General features: G+C 39.2%; 1 non-coding gene across 1 annotated transcript; it reads left to right on the top strand.

Moving 5' to 3' along the window:
* The first annotated feature begins 4,565 nt into the window (after window positions 1–4,565).
* On the top strand, window positions 4,566–4,673 carry LOC130971801 (small nucleolar RNA R71). The gene has a single exon (XR_009083010.1). It is a non-coding gene; the product is annotated as a small nucleolar RNA R71 (small nucleolar RNA).
* The last annotated feature ends 12,501 nt before the right edge of the window (window positions 4,674–17,174 follow it).

Raw genomic sequence — 17,174 nt, 5'->3', positions numbered from 1 at the left:
TAAATTGTTGCTTGTCCTCAAGCAACTGAAAATCAAATAAGATAAAAAGAAGAGAATATGCAATGAATTCCAAAAACATCTGTGAAGATCAGTATTAATCAGATGAGCGGGGCTTTTAACTTTTTGCCTCCGAACAGTTTTGGCATCTCACTCTATCCTTTGAAATCCAGAATGGTTGGCTTCTTTAGGAACTTAGAATCCAGATAGTGTTAATGATTCTCTTAGTAAAGTATGATGATTCTTGAACATAGCTATTTATTGAGTCTTGGCTGTGGCCCAAAGCACTCTGTCTTCCAGTATTACCACCGGATACATACATGCCACAGACACATAATTGGGTGAACCTTTTCAGATTGTGACTCAGCCTTGCTAAAGTCCCCAATTAGAGGTATCCAGGGTTCTTAAGCACACTCTTATTTGCCTTGGATCACAACTCTTATTCCTTTCTCTTTTTTTTTTCGTTTTTTTTTTCGGTTTTTTTTTTTTTGAAATGCTTTTTCTTGCTTCAAGAATCATTTTATTGATTTTTCAGATCCTCAGTAACATGTCTCCTTTTTCATCATTCTTTCAAGAGCCAACATTCATGAACCACAAATTCAAAAGACATATGCACTGTTTAAGCATACATTCAGAGAACAAAAATATTGCCACCACATCAAAATAATTAAACTATTATAAAATTCAAAATTCATGCAATTCTTTCTTTTATCAATTAGGCACGTTTTTATTGAAGAAAGGTGATGGATTCATAGGACATTCATAACTTTAAGGCATAGACACTAAGACACTAATGATCATAAGACACAAACATGGATAACATAAAGCATAAAAATCGAAAAACAGAAGAATAAAGAACAAGGAAATCAAGGAACGGGTCCACCTTAGTGATGGCGGCTCTTTCTTGCTCTTGAAGATCCTATGGAGTGCTTGAGCTCCTCAATGTCTCTTCCTTGTCTTTGTTGCTCATCCCTCATGATTCTTTGATCTTCTCTAATTTCATGAAGGATGATGGAGTGTTCTTGATGCTCCACCCTTAGTTGTCCCATGTTGGAACTTAGTTCTCCTAGGGAGGTGTTTAGTTGCTCCCAATAGTTTTGTGGAGGAAAATTCATCCCTTGAGGAATCTCAGGGATCTCATGATGAGTGAGATCTCTTGTGTACTCCATCCTTTTCTTGGTGATGGGCTTGTCCTCATCAATGGGAATGTCTCCCTCTATGTCAACTCTAACTGAATAACAGAGGTGACAAATGAGATGAGGAAAGGCTAACCTTGCCAAGGTGGAGGTCTTGTCCGCCACCTTATAGAGTTCTTGGGCTATAACCTCATGAACCTCTATTTCTTCTCCAATCATGATACTATGGATCATGATGGCCCGGTCTATGGTAACTTCGGACCGGTTGCTAGTGGGGATGATTGAGCGTTGTATGAACTCTAACCATCCTCTAGCCACGGGCTTGAGGTCATGCCTTCTCAATTGGACCGGCTTTCCTCTTGAATCTTGCTTCCATTGTGCGCCCTCTTCACATATGACCGTGAGGACTTGGTCCAACCTTTGATCAAAGTTGACCCTTCTAGTGTAAGGATGCTCATCTCCTTGCATTATAGGCAAGTTGAACGCCACCCTTACACTCTCCGGACTAAAATCCAAGTATTTCCCCCGAACCATAGTGAGATAATTCTTTGGATTCGGGTTCACACTTTGGTCATGGTTCTTGGTGATCCATGCATTGGCATAGAACTCTTGAACCATCAAGATTCCGACTTGTTGAATGGGGTTGGTGAGTACTTCCCAACCTCTTCTTCGGATCTCATGGCGGATCTCCGGATATTCACCCTTTTTGAGTGAAAAGGGGACCTCGGAGATCACCTTCTTCAAGGCCACAACTTCATAGAAGTGGTCTTGATGCACCCTTGAGAGGAATCTATCCATCTCCCATGACTCGGAGGTGGAAGCTTTTGCCTTCCCTTTCCTCTTTTTAGAGGTTTCTCCGGCCTTGGATGCCATAAATGGTTATGGAAAAACAAAAGCAACGCTTTTACCACACCAAACTTAAAATGTTTGCTCGTCCTCGAGCAAAAGAAGAAAGAAGGGAGTAGAAGAAGAAGAAATGAAGAAGAGGGAGATGGTGGTGTATTCGGCCAAAGAGGGGGAAGAAAGGGTGTTTAGGTTGTGTGAAAATGAAAGGTTGAAGAAGGGTATATATAGGAGAGAGGGGGGTAATGGTTCGGCCATGGAGGGTGGGTTTGGGAGGGAAAGTGGTTTGAATTTGAAGGGTGAGGTTGGTGGGGATTTATGAAGGATGGATGTGAGTGGTGAAGAGAAAGATGGGATTTGATAGGTGAAGGGTTTTTTGGGGAAGAGGTGTTGAGGTGATTGGTGAATGGGGGAAGAAGAGAGAGAGTGATGGTAGGGTTCTGTGGGGTCCACAGATCCTGTAGTGTCAAGGAAAAGTCATCCCTGCACCAAATGTTGCTCAAAATCACGTTTTGAGCCATTTCTGGCGTTAAACGCCGGGCTGGTGCCCATTCCTGGCGTTTAACGTCGGGTTCTTGCCCTTTACTGGCGTTTAACGCCAGTCTGGTGCCCCTTTCTGGCGTTAAACGCCCAGAATGGTGCCAGACTGGGCGTTAAACGCCCAACAGCTAGCATTACTGGCGTTTGAACGCCAGTTTCTTCTCCTCCAGGGTGTGCTGTTTTTCTTCCTGTTTTTCATTCTGTTTTTGCTTTTTTCATTGTTTTTGTGACTTCTTATGATCATCAACCTACAAAAAAGATAAAATAACAAAAGAAAATAATTAATTATAAAACATTGGGTTGCCTCCCAACAAGCGCTTCTTTAATGTCATTAGCTTGACAGAGGGCTCTCATGGAGCCTCAGAAATGCTCAGAACCGTGTTGAAACCTCCCAACACCAAACTTAGAGTTTGAATGTGGGGTTTCAACACCAAACTTAGAGTTTGGTTGTAGCCTCCCAACACCAAACTTAGAGTTTGACTGTGGGGGCTCTGTTTGGCTCTGTTTTGAGAGGAGCTCTTCATGCTTCCTCTCCATGATGACAGAGGGATATCCTTGGGCCTTAAACACCAAGGATTTTTCATTCACTTGAATGATTAACTCTCCTCTGTCAACATCAATCACAGCCTTTGCTGTGGCTAGGAAGGGTCTGCCAAGGATGATGGATTCATCCATGCACTTCCCAGTCTCTAGGACTATGAAGTCAGTAGGAATGTACTGGTCTTCAACTTTAACCAGAACATCCTCTACAAGTCCATGGGCTTGTTTTCTTGAGTTGTCTGCCATCTCTAATGAGATTCTTGCAGCTTGCACCTCTAAGATCCCTAATTTCTCCATTACAGAGAGGGGCATGAGGTTCACACTTGACCCTAAGTCACACAAGGCCTTCTTAAAGGTCATGGTGCCTATGGTACAAGGTATAGAAAACTTCCCAGGATTCTGCCTCTTTTGAGGCAGTTTCTGCCTAGACAAGTCATCCAGTTCTTTGGTGAGCAAGGGAGGTTCATCCTCCCAAGTCTCATTTCCAAATAACTTGTCATTTAGTTTCATGATTGCTCCAAGGTATTTAGCAACTTGCTCTTCAGTAACATACTCATCCTCTTCAGAGGAAGAATACTCATCAGAGCTCATGAATGGCAGAACTAAGTCCAATGGAATCTCTATGGTCTCATTTTGAGCCTCAGATTCCCATTGTTCCTCATTGAGGAACTCAGAGGAGAGTGGTACACGCCCACTGGGGTCTTTCTCAGTGGCGTCTTCTTTCTCTCTTTCCTCTCCATATTCGGCCATGTTGATGGCCTTGCACTCTCCTTTTGGATTTTCTTCTGTATTACTTGGGAGAGTACTAGGAGGGAGTTCAGTAACCTTCTTGCTCAGCTGACCCACTTGTCCTTCCAAATTTCTGATGGAGGACCTTGTTTCATTCATGAAACTTTGAGTGGTCTTTATTAGATCAGAGACCATTGTTGCTAAGTCAGAAGTATTCTGCTTAGAACTCTCTGTCTGTTGCTGAGAAGATGATGGAAAAGGCTTGCCATTGCTAAACCTGTTTCTTCCACCATTATTGTTATTGAAACCTTGTTGAGGTCTCTCTTGATTCTTCCATGAGAGATTTGGGTGATTTCTCCATGAAGAATTATAGGTGTTTCCATAGGGTTCTCCTAGGTAATTCACCTCTTCCATGGAAGGGTTCTCAGGATCATAAGCTTCTTCCTCAGATGAAGCATCCTTAGTACTGTTTGGTGCATTTTGCATTCCAGACAGACTTTGAGAAATCAAATTGACTTGTTGAGTCAATATTTTATTCTGAGCCAATATGGCATTCAGAGTGTCAATCTCAAGAACTCCTCTCTTCTGACTAGTCCCATTGTTCACAGGATTCCTTTCAGAAGTGTACATGAATTGGTTATTTGCAACCATTTCAATCAATTCTTGAGCTTCTGCAGGCGTCTTCTTCAGATGAAGAGATCCTCCAGCAGAGCTATCCAAGGACATCTTAGATAGTTCAGAGAGACCATCATAGAAAATACCTATGATGCTCCATTCAGAAAGCATGTCTGAAGGACATCTTCTGATTAATTGTTTGTATCTTTCCCAAGCTTCATAGAGGGATTCTCCATCCTTCTGTCTGAAGGTTTGGACTTCCACTCTAAGCTTACTCCATCTTTGTGGTGGAAAGAACTTTGCCAAGAAGGCATTGACTAGCCTTTCCCAAGAGTCCAGGCTTTCTTTAGGTTGAGAATCCAACCATATCCTAGCTCTGTCTCTTACAGCAAAAGGGAATAGCATCAGTCTATAGACCTCAGGGTTAACCCCATTAGTCTTGACTGTGTCACAGATTTGCAAGAATTCAGCTAAAAACTGATGAGGATCTTCCATTGGAAGTCCATGGAACTTGCAATTCTGTTGCATTAGAGAAACTAATTGAGGCTTAAGCTCAAAGTTGTTTGCTCCAATGGCAGGGATAGAGATGCTTCTCCCATAGAAGTCGGGAGTAGGTGCAATAAAGTCACCCAGCACCTTCCTTGCATTGTTGGCATTGTTGTTGTTTTCGGCTGCCATGGGTTCTTCTTCTTTGAAGAATTCGGTCAGGTCCTCTAAAGAGAGTTGTGCTTTGGCTTCTCTTAGCTTTCTCTTCAAGGTCCTTTCGGGTTCAGGATCAGCTTCAACAAGAATGCCTTTGTCTCTGCTCCTGCTCATATGAAAGAGAAGAGAAAAAGAAAATGTGGAATCCTCTATGTCACAGTATAGAGATTCCTTGAAATGTCAGAGGAAAAGAGAAATAGAAAGAAGAAGGGGAAGAAGAATTCGAACTTTAATTAGATAAGGTTCGAATTGTGCATTTAGAAGGAGTGGTACTCCATAGAAGGATGTGAGAAGGAGGGAAGAGGATTTTCGAAAATTCAATTAAAAGATTTTGAAAACATTTTGAAAATTTGATTGATAATTTTCGAAAATTGAAAGTGGAAGAGAAATCAAGTGATTTTTGAAAAAGATTTTGAAATTAGAAACTAAAAAGATTTGATTGAAAACTAATTTGAAAAAGATATGATAAAAAAAATATGATTGAAAGGTTATTGTCTTAAAAAGATGTGATTGAGAAGATATGATTTGAAAACCATTTTAAAAGATATGTTTTGAAAATTATTTTAAAAGATTTGATTTGGAAAATTAGTGACTTGCCTAACAAGAAAAGATATGATTCAAACATAAAACCTTCCTTAACAGAAAAGGCAAAAAATGTTCAATCAAATCATTAATTGTTAGTAAGTATCTTTGAAAGGAAAGAAATTAATTTTGAAAACATTTGAGTGAAAAGATTTGATTTGAAAAAGATTTGATTTTGAAAAACTTGAAAAAAAATTGATTTGAAAACAAAATCTTCCCCCTAGCACCATCCTGGCGTTAAACGCCCAGAATGGTATACATTCTGGCGTTTAACGCCCAAAATGCTACCTTTTTGGGCGTTAAACGCCCAACCAGGTGCCCTGGCTGGCGTTTAAACGCCAGTCTGCCTTCTTCACTAGGCATTTTTGAATGCTCAGCTTTTTCTGTATAATTCCTCTGCAGTGTGTTCTGAATCTTCAATCCCTTGTATCATTGACTTGAAAAGACACAAATTAAAAATATTTTTGGATTTTTAATAATTAAAATGCAACAAGAATCAAATAACAATGCATGCAAGACACCAAACTTAGCAGTTTGTATACTACTGACACTAATGAACTGAAAATGCATATGAGACACACAAAATACTCAAGTCAATAGAATTCAAAGATCAGAGCAAGTGAATCATCAAGAACATCTTGAAGATCACTAAGACATATGAATGCATGCAATTGACACCAAACTTAGGATGAGACACTAGACTCAAACAAGAAATATTTTTGAATTTTATGATTTTTTTATTTTTTTAATTTTTTTTTATTTTTTTTGTGTTTTTCGAAAATTAAGTGGAAAAAGAAGGTATCAAAATTCTTAATGAGAATTCCAGGAATCAGTGCAATGCTAGTCTAAGACTCCGGTCCAGGAATTAGACATGGCTTCACAGCCAGCCAAGCTTTCAAGGAAAGCTTCGGTCCAAAACACTAGACATGACCAAGGGTCAGCCAAGCCATAGCAAATCACTGCTCCAAAAGCAAGATTGATACGAAATCAACAAGCTCTTGTGGTGATAAGTTGAAACCTCGGTCCAATCAGATTAGACATGGCTTCTCAGCCAGCCAGATTTCAACAAATCATCATGAAACTCTAGAATTCATCTTCAAGAATTTCGAAAAAAAAAATACCTAATCTAAGCAACAAGATGAACCGTCAGTTGTCCAGCCTGAACAATCCCGGGCAATAACACCAAAAATTTGATGTTGTTGCCGGATCTTGGCACTGATGTTACCAAAGGCTTGCTCAAAACTAGAACAATCCCCGCAACGGCGCCAAAAACTTGGTGCGCGAAATTGTGAACTATACTTTTTCACAACTCTCATAATCCCTGGTAATGGCTCCAAAAACTTGGTGCGCTCAATACCATGGCATTACACAACTTCGCACAACTAACCAGCAAGTGCACTGGGTCGTCCAAGTAATAAACCTTACGTGAGTAAGGGTCGATCCCACGGAGATTGTTAGTATTGAAGCAAGCTATGGTCATCTTGTAAATCTTAGTCAGGCAAACTCAGATATATATGGTGATGAACGAAAATAACATAAAAGATAAAGATAGTGATACTTATGTAATTCATTGGTAGGAACTTCAGATAAGCGCATGAAGATGCCTTCCCTTCCGTCTCTCTGCTTTCCTACTGTCTTCATCCAACCCTTCTTACTCCTTTCCATGGCAAGCTCGTATAGGGTCTCACTGTTGTCAGCAGCTACCTCCCATCCTCGCAGTGAAAGCTAATGCACACACTCTGTCACAGTGCTGCCAATCACCGGTATGGTTCCCTCCCCTACCGGAATAGAATAACTCTTTTGCGTCTGTTACTAACGCCCAGTAGGTTACAGGTTTGAAGCACGTCACAGTCATTCACTCATTGAATCCTACTCAGAATACCACAGACAAGGTTAGACCTTCCGGATTCTCTTGAATGCTGCCATCAGTTCTTGCCTATACCACGAAGACTCTGATCTCACGGAATGGTTGGCTCGTTTGTCAGGCGAGCACTCGGTTGTCAGGCGATCAACCATGCATCGTGCAATCAGGAATCCAAGAGATATTCACCAAGCCTCAAATGCTTGTAGAACAAGAGTGGTTGTCAGTCACTTTGTTCATGAGTGAGAATGGTGATGGGCGTCAATCATCACCTTCATCATGTTGAAGAACAAGTGATATCTTGGATAAAGAACAAGCGGAATTTGAATGAAAGAACAATAGTAATTGCATTAATACTCGAGGTACAGCAGAGCTCCACACCTTAATCTATGGTGTGTAGAAACTCCACCGTTGAAAATACATAAGCATAAGGTCTAGGCATGGCCGAATGGCCAGCCTCCCAATGATCTAAGAACTAAAATGTCCAAAGATGATCTAGAGATCTAAAAGTGATCAAAAGATTTCTATACAATAGTAAAAGGTCCTACTTATAAGAAACTAGTAGCCTAGGGTGTACAGAAATGAGTAAATGACATAAAAATCCTCTTCCGGGCCCACTTGGTGTGTGCTTGGGCTGAGCAATGAAGCAATTTCGTGTAGAGACTCTTCTTGGAGTTAAACGCCAGCTTTGGTGCCAGTTTGGGCGTTTAACTCCCATTTGGGTGCCAGTTCCAGCGTTTAACGCTGGGATTCCTTGAGGTGACTTTGAACGCCGGTTTGGGCCATCAAATCTTGGGCAAAGTATGGACTATTATATATTGCTGGAAAGCCCAGGATGTCTACTTTCCAACGCCGTTGAGAGCGCGCCAATTGGGCTTCTGTAGCTCCAGAAAATCCGCTTCGAATGCAGGGAGGTCAGAATCCAACAGCATCTGCAGTCCTTTTTGGTCTCAGGATCAGATTTTTGCTCAGGTCCCTCAATTTCAGCCAGAAAATACCTGAAATCACAGAAAAACACACAAACTCATAGTAAAGTCCATAAAAGTGAATTTTAATTAAAAACTAATAAAAATATACTAAAAACTAACTATATCATATCAAAAACATACTAAAAATAATGCCAAAAAGTATACAAATTATCCGCTCATCAGAGAGATATGCTGAAGTGCTCCCCATACTATTCACAACTCTTTATGCATCTACTTACTAAACATACGAATGCAATTCACAAAAATGCAATATGATGTTATTCATCTACTACTAAACACAACATACATGTGATTAAGCTAACAATTGAGTTGTACAAACAAATTTATGTGAAACATCTACCTACAATGGTAACTCAAGTCACTTATTAAGCAAATTTTAAAAGAGAGTGAAAAGAGTTTACCATGGTGGGGTGTCTCCCACCTAGCACTTTTAGTTTAAGTCCTTAAGTTGGACATTTTGAGATGCTTGTTGTCATGGTGGCTTATGCTTGTGCTCATCCTTGAATTTCCAAGGATCCATGCTTCTCAATTGGTTGACAGAATTTCCAACCATCGTCATCAAGCTTGGGCAAAGTTCTACCCAAGATATGAGTTCCCTTGGTTGGTCTTCACAAAGCGAGCCGGGATCCCATATCTTATCTTCACATCCGTCCGTTAGTTGAGTTTCATGATTTTGTCGGATGGGTAGTTGACATAAGGGTGATTGACACATAGAATTCTCTTTATTCCGCCAATGCTTCCTTCTAAGCCCATATATGGTAGTTTTCGTACCATCCTCATTCATACACCGTAGAGTCTTGGCCTTTATGATTTTTATACCAAAATTCCAACCACTATATGACTCTTTCCTATTCTTAATTCCACAAAGAGCTCTAAGTTGACCATCATTTTCAATTAAACCATATTCAAGAGAGACAGTAAAGTTTAGGGATAAGAATTTTACCCGCTTGAAAGTTGATTTCGGGAGGGGAACCTCCCCACACTTAGACAATGCAAGGTCTACTTCTTTAAGCTCTTCTTTGGTTGTTTCCACCTCCTCACAAACTGCTTTGATTTTAACCTTATCCCCTTTTTCACTTGGCTTGGTGTTGTCTTCAAGAACTTCATCTTGGCCAATGGGAGGTGATTCAATTTGGGATAGGAATTCATGGATAGATGAATCCATCTCTCGATCAACCTCTTCATATTCTTCAATTTCAATATACACCATGCCGTTTTCATCTTCCTTTGGAGGTTGTGTACACTCTTTTATAATTATAGCTTCATGTCCGAGGGAAGAGGATTCTATTGTAGAGAGAAACTCATCCATGATTGAATCCATCTCTTGATAAGCTTCTTCCAAATCTCCAACGATGATATGCCCTGGAGGTTGCGCACCCTCCTTAATATCAATATCAAGCTTCTTGGAAGAGTGCTCCATGATGCTACATTCCCATGGACTTTCGACATCTCTCAAATCTTCAACCACTTCTTCCTTTTCTTCAATGATCATTGACTCCTCCAATTGTTCCAATGTAAAACTCGACTCCTCCTTCTCCACCGGATTTTCCGCTTTCTCCTTCATGCTTTGTTCTTCCCTTGAGTTTTCACATGGGGCTACGGAAGCACCTTGAGTATTCAAGCATTGGTAGGCTAAGGTAGACACTACCTTGGTCAAATTGGTCACAAACTCAAGTGTATCCCGCTTCATGGCTTCTTGTCCTTGGAGTAACAAAGTGAGAGGGTCGTCTATTGGGGCTTGGGGTGAGTAGGAGGGTGGTTCATTATTTTGGAAGGATGGTCTATGGTAGGAAGGTGGTTCTTCTTGGTGAAATTGTGGAGGTTGTGTGCATCGGGGTGGTTTTTGGTAGTAGTGATCTTGGAATTTTGGTTCCATGTATGGCTCATATGGTTCAAAAGTTGGATGGTGTGTTGAATATGGTTTGGGTTCATATGGAAGCGTTTGGTGAAAATAGGCTTGTGAGCATGGTTGAGAGTTATCTTGAGGATATGGTTCATAGACATATGGTGGTGGTTCTTGAAAGTCACAAGGTGATTCACCATAGCCATTGGATTGATATGCATCATAGAATGGCTCTTCTTCGTAGTGCATTGGTGGAGGTTGTTGCCATGAAGGTTGATCATATGCATATGGCTCCTCCCACCTTTGATTGTCCCATCCTTGATACACATCTTCATTGAAGTTCTCATCACCTACAACATAGTTGTAATCACACTCATAGCCAAAGTGAGAATTCATGGTGAAAAGAGAAAATAAAATTCTACAACTAGCAAATAAAGCAAAAAGCAAGATATTTACACTATTCACATATGTACAATAACCAATAACATAACACCATTGAAATTCCCCGGCAACAGCGCCATTTTGATGATTGGATTTTTGACGGTTTAGAATTTCACTAATGAAATCTCGTTGTAAAGTATAGTTTCTAAACCAAACAATAATCCTTTCATACAAAAAGTTGTTTGTCACTAGTACAAACCCCTAAAATTTATAAACCGAAGTATTCAAACCTCGGGTCATTCTCCCTAGGAATTGTAATGAAGTGTCTTGCTATTGGTTATGAGTTATTTTGGGGTTTTGGATAAGATGCATGAAAGTAAATGACAATGAAAATAAACTAACAACTAACAAAACTCTTGGCAAGGTGTGAGAACTAGAAATCCTATCCTAGTTACTTTTCTCAATTGTGATGAGAATTGTTCATTGCTACCACTTAGTTAACCTCTAACTATGGAGGGAAGTCAAGTGGATGAATCAATTTGATTCCTCAAGCCCTAATCATCTCCTAAAGGAATGACTAGCTTTAGAGATATTCAAATCAATTAGCAACTTCTAATTACCAATCAACAAAGGAATTAGATAACTCAAGAGTCACTAATTACTCTCTCTAGACCAAGAGGAACAAAACCTACACTATATCTAGAAGAGACATTTTATCAAACACATAGAGTGCAATACAAGTAAACATTATTATATGCAAGAATTAAAGGAATCTACAACTACAAAAACAAGAGATCAACAATAGAAAAGCAATGAAGAACAATTATTATGAATTACCTCTTATTGAATTGAAAGAAAATGGAAGTAGCAATAGTAGATCTACAACAAAGTATAAGAGCAATATAAAGGAAATTACAACAAAGAAGTATAAGAATGATGAATGTAACAACAATGAATTGGGAAGTAGAAGTAGGAGAGAAGATGAATCAAAACCTAGATCTAAGAACTAAACCTAATCCTAATTCTAGAGAAAAGTGAGAGCTTCTCTCTCTAAAACTCTAAACTAATCCTAAGTATATTCTATATGCTTCATTAATTCATTGACTCATTGATGCCTTCCCCTTAATCCTTCATCCTTTTATTCCTTTCCCTTAGCAATTGGCGCCAAAAATGGGTTCAGAAAACCTCTCAAATCGCCAGACACGTGTTGCATTAATGAGGTCATGTGCCGTCATCGACGCGTGCGCGCACGGTACGCGTGCGCGTCCCTGGCTTGTTTCGCAATGTGCTCGCGAGCGCCTTGTGCGCGTGCGCGTGCATGGCCTAGATCAATTCTTTGGCTTTTTGTACTTCTCTCCACTTGCATGCTTTCTTCCTTGCTCCCTTGATCCACGCCTAACCTATTTCATCCTGAGATTACTAGCAAACACATCAAGGCATCTTATGAAATCAAAGAGGAACTAGAATTCATCAAAATAAGGCTTAAAAAGCATGTTTTTACACTTAAGCACAAATACGGGAGAGATTATAAAACCATGCCAATTCATAGGTTAAATGCGAGAAAAGGTTATCAAAATACTCTAAATTCAATATAAGATAAACCTTAAAAATGGGGTTTATCAGTGGCTCTTGATGATTTTGAGTCACAAGTGAGATCGGTGTATTCCCGGACGAGAGATGGTTTGTTGGATTTCCTGGTTCAGCAAAAGATTAAAGACCGGGATGTATCTCTGTGTCCAAGGTGTAATGCTATTTTTTATGCTGAAGCAGCGGAAACTTTTGAGAAGGAGAGAACGAAGAAAGAACAGGCTCATAGGAAAGAGCAAGCGCGCCAAAGACAACCAATTTGGTGCATAGATGGTCAGAGTTCTAAAACTCCTCAACAAAGTGTGGTTGCACCTTTAAGCCGATTTCAGGCTATAGGTGTTCAATGGATTCAGAACTGTCAGGAGTTCCAGAAATGGGATGCTCTGTATCGACGCAATCCACAGTGGGGACATCGAGGACTTCCTCAAAATCAATATCCTTATTATCGTGGTCGAGCCAGAGGGTATCCTAGAGGTAGAGGAGGTAGGAGAAACTTCAATCAAAATAAGAAGCCTCATACAGAAGTAAGCAAGGGGGCAACGCCCTCTGTACATTCCCGAATCGTTTTTCCTTCTGATGGAGAGACGTGTCCAAAAGGAATTCCATCTTCTGCAAAGATAAAAAAAGGAAAGGCGATAGCCCAATTCTCAAGAGTCGACAAAAACAAAGAAGTCGATGTTGATGAAGAATACTTTGAAAAAGAGGATGATGACATGATTGGAATGATTTCGATTATTCCAACGGAGTATCTGGGGGAATTCGAAGGTGACCCAGAGGAAGATTATGACATTAAGGATGAGGAAGCTTTTTCCTTCATTCGAATTGAGGATGAGCCAGGGTATTTTCTTTGGCCCACTGAAAAACAAATGTCTCATCTCCGTCCACTCCATATAACAACTACTTTGAGTTGGATCAAGGTAAACAAAGTCTTGATCGATGGTGGGGCAGCAATCAGCCTTCTATCTGAGAGGATGTTAATGAAAGTGGAAAAACATCCTGATGATTTGGTCCCCACAAACATTGCTGTGACTGATTTTAGTGGGACTTCAACACCAGCAAAAGGGCTGGTCACTTTAACTGTAAAGGTTGGATCGTCCGAAAGAAATATTGTGTTTGTGGTGGTCCCATCATAATGCTTTGTTGGGGCAAGACTGGATCCACGGTGTGGGAGCTGTACCTTCAACTATGCATTAAAGTGTTCTTCTCTAGACAAAGGATGGCAAGCCTAAAATTGTCAAGGCAAACTTGAATATATATGTTGAATAGCTGCATGTCGATTTTAGGATGTATAATCCTAAGTTAAAACCTTTGAATGTTGACCAATCACTGAATTCTTATAATTGTGAAGGATGCTACTTATCCTCGGAAGGTCTCTCAGTAAAGTTGCATTACCCCGAGTTGGGATTTGCTCCAACTGGTTGGAACTGTTTGTCTTGAAGATCTCTTGAAGATTGTCCTATGGACCAGGTTGAGGAAGTTTCCGATTACCTGGTAACTTTATGTAATTATTTAAGTAATTTTCATCTTGTAGACAATAAAGATGATTCTTTTGATGAAGTAGAATCATATAGGGTTAATAGTTTTTCTAATTATAATTGTATCAGCTCAATTTCTTTAGTTGAGTCTCATCATGATTTAGATATTTCTTTTATATGTAATGAAAGTGATGCTTCGAATCCAATGGCTGATTTAATATTAGAGGCTCATTGTGTAGAAAATCAAAGTAATATTAATTTGATAAATGATCAAGTTCCTTCTATTTCTAATGATATTATTGATTTCACTTTTGATTGCATCTATGATTTAGAACCATTGGATTTTGAAAAGTATTCAGTAAAAGGTGATGATCATTATAAAGGGTTTGAATCTCAAGATCCCTTAGAAGAAATTAATCTAGGGACTCTTGATGACGTTCGAATTACATATATTTGCAAAGATCTTGTTGATCCTTTTCGGACTGAACTCTTTAATCTTTTACATGAGTTTAAGGATTGTTTTCCTTGGGACTATCATGAGATGTTTGGTCTCGATCGTTCACTTGTGGAACATCGATTAGCATTAAAACCGAATGCTAGACCTGTGAAGAAAACTCCAAGACGTTTTGCTCCAGAAATCAATGAAAAATTTAAAGAAGAAATAGAACGCTTGATTAAAGCAAAATTTATTCGAACTTCACGTTATGTTGAGTGGGTCTCGAATATTGTCCCTGTGATGAAGAAAACGGGAAATTAAGAGTATGCATTGATTTTCGAGATTTGAATAATGCTACTCCAAAAGATGAATATTTTATGCCAATTGCAGATATGTTAATTAATTCTGTAGTAGGAAATGAAATTTTGTGTTTTATGGATGGTTATTCAGGATATAACCAAATCTTCATTGAAGAAGATGACGTGTCCAAAAATGCTTTTTCGCTGTCCTGGGGCGTTAGGCACTTATGAGTGGGTAGTAATGCCTTTTGGTTTGAAGAACGCTGGTGTAACGTATCAGCGAGCAATGAATGCTATTTTCCATGAGTTTATTGGAAATTTTATGGAAGTATATATCGATGACGTTATGGTCAAATCGATTTCAGTGAATCAGCATATTGACCATTTAAGAAAGGTGTTTGTTACCATGAGAAAGAAGGGATTAAAAATGAATCCTTTAAAATGTGCTTTTGGTGTATCGGCTTGAAACTTTTGGGATTTTGTTGTCCATAAAAAAGGAATTACAATCGATAAAAATAAGGCGGATGCAATATTGGCATTATCTGCGCCTAAATCGAAGAAAGAAGTGCAATCTTTCTTAGGAAAGGTGAACTATCTTCGAAGGTTTTTTTCGAATCTTTCTGATCGAACCCGAGTATTTGCACCTTTGATGAAACTAAAGAGTGACTCACAGTTCGAATGGACTAATGAGCATCAATTAGCAATCGATTCGATTAAAGATTATTTGTCTAAGGCTCCGATTATGGCGAATGTTCGTTCGTATGAGCCCTTGAAATTATACATTGCAGCATCTAAAAACACAATTGGGTGCATGTTAGCCTAAGATGATGAGAATGGGCATGAGCAGGCTGTTTATTACCTTAGCCGAGTTTTAACTGATATCAAAACAAGGTATTCCTCGATAGAAAAATTATTTTTATCTTTATATTATGCCTGTATGAAACTTAAATGTTATATGGTGGCTAAATTGGTGAAGGTTATAGCACAAACTGATCTCATCAAATATATGTTAAGTTTCCCTATGTTACGGGGACGTCTAGGGAAATCGATGCTGGTATTAACAGAGTTTGATTTACAATACGTCCCAGCCAAGGCTGTAAAAAGTCAAGTCATTGCGGATTTTCTTGTGGATAATTTGAATAATCTGAATGACCAGGGGCAAATTTAATCGATATTGAGGTGTATTATTGGAAGTTATATTTTGATGGATCGAAGCATAAGGATGGCGTGGGAGTTGGAATTCTTATTATCTCATCAGAAGGGATTCTATCAAAATTCTTGTTTGAATTAAAATATCCCTGCTCGAATAATGTGGCAGAGTACGAAGCTTTGATTTTGGGTCTTGAGATATTAATTAGTAAAGGGGCTTTGGAAGTTCAAATTTTGGAGATTCTCAGTTAGTTTTAAAGCAGTTATCAAAGGAGTTTTGATAAACCATTATTTTATGGTTCATCTTGTGCTCAATTGAGTGGTCTTTATCAACTCTTTACCCATTTATTCATACTAATCGCATGTTTTACATTTTCCTTCCTGATTTTGTGCTATGATTGAAAACATGCTTCTTTGATCTTATATTTGCTTATTATTAATCCTCTCTTATTATCATTAGATGCCTTGATATTTGTGTTAAGTGTTTTCAGATATTATAGGGCAGGAATGACTTGGAGGATAGAAAGGAAGCATGCAAAAGTGGAAGGAATACAAGAAGTTGTTAAGCTGTCCAGTCTGACCTCTTCGCACTCAAACGGCTATAACTTTAGCTACAGAGGTCCAAACGACAAAGTTCCAGTTGCATTGAAAAGCTAACGTCCGGGGCTTCGATTTGATATATAATATGCCATAGTTGCCCTGACGCTAGACGACACGAACGCGTGATCCACGTGGACGCGTCGCATCTGCGAACTTTAATCCGCACGGCCGCGTGGGTGACGCCTCCACGTCACTTGGCCACGACCTGTACGGACCAGAAAGCACTGGAAGTGACTTCTGGGCTGTTTTTGACCCAGTTTTCGGCCCAGAGAACACAGATTAGAGGCTATAAAGTGGGGGAATGCATCCATTCATAACCATGCTATCATAATTCACTTTTCATGTTTTAGATGTAGTTTTTAGAGAGAGAGGTTCTCTCCTCTCTCTTAGGATTTAGGTAGGATTTTTAGAAATTAGGATTTAGGAATTCTCTTAGTTTTAGGAGTGACTCTCAATCCCAGGTTCTTTGCATTTATTTATTTTCAATGTTCCATGTTTAGATTGGTTTTCTTAATTAATGTTATTTGAGATATTTCAGATTGATGATTGCTGTCTTTTATTTATATAAATTTGGATTTTCCTGTTACCCTTTTGGCTTTGGTTGAGTAATTGGTGACTCTTGAGCTGTCAAATAAAGCAGTGGTTGAAATTGGGAGTTGCTAATTAATTTGAGTTCCAATAACTCTAGCCTTTCCAAAGGAAAGACTAGGACTTTAGGTATCAAATTAATTAGTCCACTTGACCTTCCTTTGTTTAGTAAAGGTTAACTAAGTGGGATTAAAATCCAATTCTCATCACAATTGATAAGGATAGGACTTCCAGTTCTCATACCTTGCCAAGAGTCTATTTTACAGTTATTTATTTATTTTT

The sequence above is a fragment of the Arachis stenosperma genome, chromosome 3, assembly GCF_014773155.1.
Source record: "Arachis stenosperma cultivar V10309 chromosome 3, arast.V10309.gnm1.PFL2, whole genome shotgun sequence".
In the NCBI taxonomy this organism is placed as follows: domain Eukaryota; kingdom Viridiplantae; phylum Streptophyta; class Magnoliopsida; order Fabales; family Fabaceae; genus Arachis; species Arachis stenosperma.
Note: the sequence above shows the minus strand (reverse complement) of the source record. Positions and strands in the feature narration are given on the sequence as shown.